This window comes from Triticum aestivum, chromosome 1B (genome assembly GCF_018294505.1).
Source record: "Triticum aestivum cultivar Chinese Spring chromosome 1B, IWGSC CS RefSeq v2.1, whole genome shotgun sequence".
Classification (NCBI taxonomy): Eukaryota; Viridiplantae; Streptophyta; class Magnoliopsida; order Poales; family Poaceae; genus Triticum; species Triticum aestivum.
This window is the reverse complement of record NC_057795.1, coordinates 122,969,011-122,977,912: the sequence shown is the minus strand read 5'-3', so window position 1 is coordinate 122,977,912 and position 8,902 is coordinate 122,969,011. Positions and strand designations below refer to the sequence as shown.

The following is an 8,902-nucleotide window of genomic DNA, read 5'->3' as shown; positions in this document are numbered from 1 at the left end:
GTTGATATGAGTAGGTCGTTGTATGCATTATACAGCAAGCGAAAAAATTTAATTGGACATAACATGGGTTCATACTCCCTCCTTCAATCTATATAGGGCGTATTGAGATTTTTAAGACCGTCTTTGACTATTGACAAGATTAATAGTACATGACATGCACAATGTGAAAATTATATCATTGAAAGAACCTTTCACAGACGAATTTAACGATGTGCTTTGTGTAAGTTGCATGTCATATATTATTGCTCTAATATTTGGTCAAAGTTAGCATCGAAAAATGCATTATGCCCTATATAGATGGAAGGAGGGAGTAGCTTTGAATAGCATTTGTATAGTAAAACTGGGCAAGACTCTCTCTTTGTGTGGTGTGAATAGTTTTATTTTTTGTTTTCTTTTTGGTTGAGAGAAGTGCGAATTGATTTGGTATGTACAAGTACAATATTACTACATTTTAGGCTTGTCCCTAAAATTCAACCCGCGGCTTGTTATATCCCGAAAATTCAGATATCGTGCTCCCAAAACTGGCGCCTTCACAACCCGCGCCTTGCTATCCCGAAATTACAACGCGCACGAAAACTCCCTCCAGCTGCCAAATCCTGACACGCGAAATCCCCCTTCTAACCCTGAGCCGAAAGGGCCGCTAGTTCAAATCGGTGGGGGGTACTTTTGTAACACACCCTACATTTTGGACAAGCGCGTCCCTAAGTCATGCTTCACCCCCTCCTATCGCCCCCTTTTCGCCATTCAAAATCCCAGGCCGCCATAACCTATCCGCTCCAGCCGCGAAACCCCACCCTCCTCCGTCCGCCACGTCACCGCTGCCCAGCCGGAGCCTCTTCCCCGACAATGTCGTCCACCGCAACAGCTCGATGTCCCTCGTCTACCTCCCCGGATGAGGATCCGTCGTCCATATCGTCGTCCCGCCGGTTCAGCCGCCCCGTCCTCCACCTCCAAGGAGCTGCTCCGATGATCGCCTCATCTATCGTGGCTGCAACATCCCCACAGCGCCGCCTTAACCTGCTCCACCAGAACCGCGACATCCTCATCGACTCCTCGTACAAAGCCGAGGCCTACTCGGCGCCACCAAAGAGGTTGTACACTCATCACATTGCACCTTCTCCTTAACTCGACCTCCCGGCATTGATGGTGCTCCATACCGCACCCCCATGGAGCGGCTACCTTGAAGCCGGTGCCGTGGGCGACATCTCCACGGCGGCTCTCCCCCAGTGCGAGGCCCCTTCGATGGCGGCGTCCATACCAGCCGGATCTGCTGCTGCTGCTCCGGCTCTCGCTCGCTCGCGCCGCTGCTGCTGCTCCGGCTCTTGCTCGATGCTCGCTCGCCCAGCTGCTGCTGCTGCTCTTCCCCTCGCTCGTGCTGCTGCTCTGCTCCGATTTAGCCACATTTCAGTCGACTGAATCAACTTTTGGGTCTGTCAATTTTCAGGGGTTGGGTGAGGCTCACCGGAGTTAAGGAAGAACCACCCGCAACGGGGACGGGGCTCAGGGGGGTGCAGGTTGAAGATGAATTGCAGGCCCTCCCTAAACTACATGTCAAGTGCCTCTCTGCTACCATTGCGTTCAGTTTCGAGAGTAATATTTAGATTCCACAGTAAATTTCAGTTTCGACAGTTAAGTTCAGAGTCAACAATTTTTACCTCATCTGTTGTAGTCAGGTGGTTTTTGGTGATGTAAATTTTACATCTATTTTACATCATCTATTGGAGAAGCTATTAGAATCCCACTTGAGATTGACGATGTCTGTCTTCTGCTGCTTCAGCCTTGACGTCTTACGGCTCACCGGAGCTGCTCCAACGACAGAACGATCTATCACAATAAAGCAGTGCTTTAGACGCTATCTACAGATTCCTCATATCTTCCTCCACACCTCCGACAGCCACCTCTACCTCAACTGCTTAAGGGACCAACCCAATGATGTTGAGGTCTACACGGCTACGGCAAAGAGGTTGTACACTTGTTGCATCACTTATTACTATACATTCATGTCGATCCATTAGGGCTATTTTGGTTCAACGGAAAAACATAGCAATAGGGAATTTTCCAATGGCACTCTACTATTCAATTATTCATGCATTTTGTTGAAAGGAATGAAGCAAAACATCCACCTGGACCTACTTTTCAAAATCCTATGCATGAAAACAAGACCAAGTGCATTAGTGGCAGAATAACATTTAAAACAATACAGAGGCTAGCCAACTCACCTCCAGGATGCTCCCCCGATTTCAGCCTTCGTTGCCGTTGGATGGTGGTCAAAATAGTCTTCTACATGATCTGGGACGTCGGATGGTTGCGCTGCACGTTTTCACCGCATGGTAACCTCGCATTGGCCAATGACGTGTGGGCTCATGCGATGTGCTGGTTTGCTGGGTCAACCATTTCATGGTGCGTGCACACCCTGTCCCTACACGCCGCGTACACATCGCGCCGTTTGCGGGAGATCGTGCGAGAGCCACACCCATTGGTCACCGCCCCGCACAAACCCTACCCTTTCTAGCGCTCCCAAATCGATGCAGCCGCCTCCCCTCTCCCTCCCTTCCTCCCCAAATGCGCCGGCCGCCTCCTCTCCACCTGTCGCCTCCCCTCTCCCTCCCTTCCTCCCCAAACACGCTGGCCGCCTCCTCTCCTCCTGCCATACCGCGTCCCTGCTGCCCCCATGGCCTCTTCAGGAGGCACACCCCTCCATGGTGCGAAGCAGCAGACCACGATCTGGATGAGGAAGAGGAGATCCGGGCGCCCCAACGGTGGATCGATCGATGCGAGGTGACGACGAGCTCCTTTGGACGTGGGGGAGCAGCGAGGCCGGAGATCCAGTCGGCGCATGCGGGTCCAAGCTGCAGCGCTCCGGTCCCCAAGCCGCCTCCAGGCTCGCTTCCTCCATCCTCCCGCATCGATCGCACCCCTCCTCCCGCATCTCACCCATCTCGATGGATTGCATGCGGACACAGAGGCGAGGTTCTCCGGCGGCGGCGGGAAACTCCAGGTAGAGAGCGACCCCATGGATCCGTCCCTGTAGGAGAGAAGGAAGGAGAGGAGACAGGCCATGGAGATGGGATGAGTGCGCGACCCCAGGATTTTGCGCTGTCATCTTCTTTTGCCGGTCGGGGCCCTGGAAGAGCGACACCAGCCAGGTAGGCCTCTCCCTCCTCTCCATACTCCACATGAGGTGTGCAAGTCACCACCATGACATATCGTCTCTGCTCTCGCGGTTCTGCCATACTTGCAGCGTGTGTGATGTGTGCGTGCTTACTGATGTGTGGCAATTTCTTAATTATAAGTCCCGGTTTATGCACTTTCTAGAAGGATGACAGTGAGGAGGGGCTAATTTTCCTCGGAGAGGACCCTAACTGAACTTTGTATCAAAGCTTTGTGTGTGTTTCTCCTTAATCTGTGTGTAAATTCAGAGTTCTAATCACCATCCTGGTGTTTGCTGGTTTCAGGCATTGTATGGGATGGATCTATCATGCTGGGATTAGTTGTAAACTTCCTTGCTGAACCCTACAGGGAGCAATGCATCCCCAGTTTGCTTCCAGAGAAGGAAGGGGAAGAGGTGAACCTGCTTGTTCTTCATTGATTCCTAAATAAATATCTAATCTGTAATATTTTGTTATATCTATGCTTAGTTACAATTACAACATGGGGCTTCAAGTGTCTATTACTGTGGATCACCAATATTTTGTTATATCCGCGCATTTCAGTTATGACTAAGTGCCACACCAATGAATGTGAATGTCTGTTTAGGTAATAAGTATCATCATTAGCAATTTCGTTTGTCCCCATAGTCTATATGTGTCCCATGTCCTTTCAGTACCGTCTGCTATTTTCCTGCATTTTCGCGGACCATGCTGCAATGCTGCATTAGTTTTTGGCCGAAACTTCTTGCCTAGATATGGCCATTTTATTTTTGCTACACCATGGTTAGTTAGCTGAGCCATTTAAATACAATTTCAGGGTTTTATTGTTGCTGCTATTCCTCATGGATATTCAAGAGGCAACTTGGCACCTAATGTCAGCAACGTGCTTATCGGTGACGAGGGAAATGAAAGAAGGCTGTAATGGAATTTGTACTAGGTATGTTTCTTCGTCTCCTCAACTCTCTCAATCTTCATCCCAATTCCCGCCTATAGAGATTGATATTGGTCTGTATCTAGGTTCAAATATTTTCTTCCTTACATTAAGCAACTTCCCTCAAAAAATAATGTTTCATCGTTGTGCCTCTAAAAAATCGTTGTGCCTCTTACAGACTATAGTACCTATTACAGACTACAGCTTACCTGTAACTCCAAGTCCTATCATAATCTTGGTGGAATCTGAAAGACATAAAGCATATGTACCAATAGACCAAAAAATCCCCTCTATTGTAAAATAAAAGAATTAAGAACTTAATAGTATGTAGAAAATAGTTGTATTAGTTGAAACACCATTGTAAAGAGCAATTTCAGTTCATTGAAGATTCTGTCCCTTGTGGTAGACATTCTTTGCAAATTCTTTAGCTTAATTGATGTGCACTCGTTGTAATTTTCAGTAGCAAGTGCATCACGTATTTGGTTAATGCATTGTTTTTTCTTTTCCATCCATAATGGTATTTGAAGACAACGAATTAGTATGAGATGCTTTGGGGGGGTTCAAACACTTGGGTAAGATTAAACACATGTGTTGAATTGGCAGTCCTTCATCCAAATTTTCTTGATAATGATACACCATTTGGCGACAAGTTCTCTACAAAACTGGTATTTTTATGACACATGGTCGTGTAGCTGTGATCAGAGAACTTGTTAAGATATAGTGGGAAAGGGACCAGAAATGCGGTATGTATGACCGAAAACATCCCGAACAAGTGAACATATGGTTGTTTATTATTTATTATGCTCTATTTTTAGGAAACTATCTGAACTCTTCTGAGGGTTGTTCGTTCTCTATTGTTTTTCTTTAGAAGTTTCTCCACGATGGCACTTTCCACCTAGAAAGAGCATCAAGGCCGGCGACCCCGTTTTTGTTAGGATGGAAGATAAATTATTGTTAATTGTTTTTGATTTCCTTTATTCCGTAAATGGCAATACAAGATATGTTTGGGCCACATGATTCTATTCCAAAAATTTAAACAACTTAGCAATTAACGGTGCATCTGTTATGTATTTGTTTATAATGAGCTCGACTATTTTGCAACATATACTGCATTTCCAGGGGTAACCCTTTTGCTTATTTATTTTTTCGCTATGCTCTCTGAAGATCAGATTTTGGCCATATAGTTTCCAGTGTCTGGAAGTCTAAAACTGAGGATAGGGCAGATTGTTTTGATTCCAATTACTTGGAGATCTTGTGGCTTGCTGTCCCTGGATCAGTCAGACCTACGGCAGCATCAACTCGTTGATCCTAGAGGCCATGGTTCTCGAGGTAAGAAATATAAGCACACTAGAGAGAATCCCTGTGCCATATGAACAAATCTCTTTCTCATCGATGCAATCTCTTCATTTAAAACAATAATGAGGCTAGCCAACTCGCACGGAGAAGGCTCCCCCGATCGCTTCCGTCGATGGCCGTTCAATCGTGGTCAAACTGGTCTTTAGTTTGCTTCCCATCTTGCTTCCATGTTGGATGCTGACTTAGATGTCATCCTACTTAGCTCATTAGTTTGCTTCCCATCTTGCTTCCATGTTTTTTCTTCACCATGTTATCTTTAGCCTTCCACGCCACTGATTTGGTTGGTTTATTTCCTTGCATAGTTCTCCTTGTTTGCCACTGATAAATACAACGATTATGTGATGTCTGTATTTATTGTTTTAGCTAATGTGTCTCTTTTATTATTATTATTATCCTCTATGGTTAATCACACATTTCATTGTTGTGCTTCGGAGTCTATGGTGTACTGCATGCAACCTGATACAATCCGCAATGGTTAATAAAACTAAATATGATAGCAAATGAAAACTATTGTGATGAATTGAACTATGATGGAGACATAACAAAAGGCGTACAATAACTTCGAACTTTATTCCACTGACGAGATGTGTCAAATTTATTGTAAAATATGTTCTAAATTTATTCCACTGACAAGATGTGTCAAATTTATTCAATGTTTTTTGTATTGTGGTCGATGCAGTCCCAAGACTAACGTTGGAATATTCATGTTTTATAGGCCAATATAGATTTCTCAATGTATCATTTTGGCACTGTTTGACTGCTGAACAATATTGCCATGCTGATCATTTCTCATGTCTTTGCAATTTTTGGTCTTTGTTTTGATTTGGTTGTGTGGTGTGCTTTTATCTAGGTGAGTTGAGTTGCTGCTTGGTTGGAGATGTTGATGTCGTTCGAGACGCCCGCTGGATTCACCCTTCTCAAGGTTCTGAATAAGGGAAAGCTCGACAAGGACGAGGTGAGTGTTCGTCACCACCTCAGCTCTTGGTTTGGTTTGGACTACTCGTGTTCTTTTATTTTGACTGCAAAATAACTTCTCTTTTCAACACACTTAGTACATGATCTAGCAATCACATTATAATAGAGTAAGTGAGAAAAAGCTCTTTATTTAAATGACCAAGAATCCGTGGTGTGCTTCTGAACTGCAAGGAACACTCCACTACGAAACTCACTTAAGCAGGCTGATAGATCAATGCTAATTTCGTTATTATTATTTTTTATTGCCTAAGCGCCGAACAAGCACTCTTGCATTGGAGATGCCCTGATTAGATTCTTCTACAAATTTGTCCCAATGCATAGCAGGCTAGCATATTCGAAAACTGAAATTTTGAATGACATATAGCAGGATATGCATGTATTCCTACTCATATCTTATATGGACAAATAGATCTAATAGTTGGCTTGCTTGCTTGCAGTGGTACAGGTATGATCTTCATGGAGCTAGCCATCATTGGATTTGGTAATACATAATCACTTGTTCAGAGAGCCCAAGGTGAGAAGGGACGAGCATCTAGAACACCACCACCTACTAATCAGTGAGCTACTATCTATCTTTGAATGAGTTACTTAACAAGAGAAGGCAGGTAGCAATAGCACACCTGCAATCTCAATGTTTACTAATTATCTATTTCTAAATTTATTCGTTCCAGCTGCTCTAAATCTGGGTGTTTTGCTTGCTGCTTTGTAGGAGTTTCCTACCTTTCTTCTGCAAATCTGGAATGCCTTTATGGCATGATCATGTGAAAAAGTACCTTGATGCAGTAATGGATTTGATTAACACTGGTTACTCTGTTTTCACGAATTACTATCCAACTGCAAGTCTGTTCTATACCCTAAGGCCCATGTAAATCTGATAGAAGATTAAGCTATTTAATTTTAATTAAAAAGGATAATATTCTTTCAGTTGCTTGAATCTGTCCAGACCTGAAAAATACTTATACTTTGAAAGCTTGATATATGAGTATGTAATTTTACAGGTATGTAAATAGCCGACAATGTTATTGTTCAAATGTACTCGAGCCAGGTTTTCGGTGTTTCATTGCAACCAAAAGAATTAGTAATATTTTTTTGATGAAAACATGGTAACACTTGTCGGTGTTGTATAATAGGATTTTTAATTAGTGGCATAGGAATTTTTTCCCTAAGATCCACTATGAAGTTGATTGAAAGTCCATTTTCCCTAAGATCCACTATGACAACGAAAAAGATTTCTGAAAACTGTGTTACCATAAATGTCCATCATTGTCCATAGCAGTCCCAAGCGGAAAAAAAATCCTACATGACCGAGTTGTATGGACCCGATCGTGAGACCCACTCCAGCGCTCGCCAACTGTCCGTCCGAATCTTAATGCAACAGGCGTCTCCTTCCCCGCTTCCCTGTTTCACTCCTTATCTCCTCCAACACACCCAAAATCCAGTCGCTGGTCATGCCATTCTTGCCACCGCTTGACGGCACGGCGCGCCCGCACCACTTTCCCCTGGGAGCCTTGCCGCCAATGGTGCCGGGCGCGGTGGTCGCCCCCGCCTCATCCCCCTTCCCTGTTTGCAAATCTAGATTGAAACTCAAACCATTTATTCTGCTAGATATGCTTGTACTGAAATTATTATCTTATACATTGACAGAGGATGGAAGAACCAAAAGGTAGTTGATCAGCAGGATGGCAAGAGGAAGACAAGAGCCAAATTAAAGTTTGTTTCTGTGCATGTCTGTATCTATCAAGATTCAGTGCTATGTAGAAATGTCCCTGAGATTTGTTTCCCTCAACGAGACCAAACAATCAGGAACACAAGTAGGATAGTTGATGCTTTTTTCATTTTTCTTCTGATAAAAAGGAATCTTCATCTGCCAAGAATACGGCCTACAAGCATGTATGCCTAATTACCTATATGTTGATTTAACGAACTCACATACATGTCCATTTCTGAAAATAGTTTACCCATCCTCAAACATATAACTTGTGTGTTGTTGCTTTCCATTATATTGAGAAAAACATAAGTTCCATTGGACCTTTTATTCATTCAGGAGCTCTAAATGACACCGTTGTATTGGCAACATATTCAGTCATTTCGGATCATCTTTCAGAGTCATTCTAGACTATTCATGACAAATTGTTGGTGTGTGCTGTAAAAAACTAAAAAAAAGGCAGTTCATGTTTATTTTTCTTCTGAATTTTGTTCCCCTATAAGATGTGGCCTACTGTATACTCTTGGGATAAATGAGTTGTGACGTTTGTTGTTGTCCACTATTTTCTTTGCAGTTTCCCTGGTATGTTGTCAACAATTTGGCGTGAACATTCCAGGCTTGTCAGAGACAAATTCATAAGGTTTGACAATACATGTTGGCCAATTGTCAGGTAACAAAGCAAGCATATAGTTACAGAACAAAAATATATAGTCATTTTTATTTTCCAACAAGTAAATGGCAGCGACAGAGTGGCACCCAGCCAACAAAGGATTTGAGGCCGATCAA

The 8,902-nt window shown here is 43.7% G+C and overlaps 1 long non-coding RNA gene across 8 annotated transcripts; it reads left to right on the top strand.

Moving 5' to 3' along the window:
- The first annotated feature begins 2,445 nt into the window (after window positions 1-2,445).
- LOC123111260 (uncharacterized) lies at window positions 2,446-8,446 on the top strand. Of its 8 annotated transcripts, none has more exons than XR_006454348.1 (7): window positions 2,453-3,146; window positions 3,456-3,565; window positions 3,967-4,086; window positions 5,245-5,409; window positions 6,287-6,391; window positions 6,849-7,016; window positions 7,121-8,446. It is a non-coding gene; the product is annotated as an uncharacterized lncRNA (long non-coding RNA). The 8 variants fall into 8 exon arrangements; XR_006454357.1 differs by having other exon boundaries at window positions 2,454-2,778; window positions 2,964-3,146; window positions 6,849-8,446; XR_006454350.1 differs by having other exon boundaries at window positions 2,454-3,146; window positions 6,849-6,968; window positions 8,056-8,446.
- The last annotated feature ends 456 nt before the right edge of the window (window positions 8,447-8,902 follow it).